Below are 700 nucleotides of genomic sequence, written 5' to 3' on the forward strand. Positions count from 1 at the left end.
ACTCCAGCAAAGCCACAGCTCCTGGTGGTGCCATTCCCTATGAGATTATGGGCATCAATTACATTCAAACTACCACAGGTGGTGAGAATCTGAAGGTCTCGTTTATGAAATGGAATATACAATTGCAAATATAAAATTAGGTGCAAGGTGAATTTTTCATTAGAATGTAGGCTCACAACAGATTACAAACTTTAAAAAAGCTGCCAAGCATGTGAAGAGAGATAGATGGAGACCTTTTACACCTTCTGCTCAATTTCTCCATAAACCTAAAACCACTAAAAAAAATCGTTAATTAAAAAAAACAAAAACAAAAAACTACACTTGATCTTAGCCAAAAGGCCGAGAAGCGATAAAAAAAACCCAAAAAACTAAAGGAACTGCCAAATAGCTCAGACACTACACAGACCAGAAAGCATTTTTGTTAATTAACAACCTGCACCCTTCTTTAATATACTTTTTTCAGTAGGTTTTTTTTGGCTGTAAATTCTTTGATTTCTTTTTCACAAGATAATGTGTTTGAGATTTTATTTTAAAGGGACAGACTATAAAAATCACCTGTAAGGACGATAGATACATTCTTTTCCTCTAGCAGTTTGATAAATTGGTTTCTTATTAGGAAGAGATTAGGAAAGTTCCTTTCAGCATTTCAGGTCTTTATTAGTGATATCAAGTAGAATTTTGGGATGGTTGACAAGTTGGA

At 34.1% G+C, this 700-nt stretch overlaps 1 pseudogene; it reads right to left on the reverse strand.

The window, feature by feature from the left end:
* Positions 1-283: 283 nt before the first annotated feature.
* LOC121827060 (U2 spliceosomal RNA) lies at positions 284-351 on the reverse strand (annotated as a pseudogene).
* Between the last annotated feature and the right edge of the window lie 349 nt (positions 352-700).

This window comes from Peromyscus maniculatus, chromosome 1 (genome assembly GCF_049852395.1).
Source record: "Peromyscus maniculatus bairdii isolate BWxNUB_F1_BW_parent chromosome 1, HU_Pman_BW_mat_3.1, whole genome shotgun sequence".
NCBI lineage: Eukaryota > Metazoa > Chordata > Mammalia > Rodentia > Cricetidae > Peromyscus > Peromyscus maniculatus.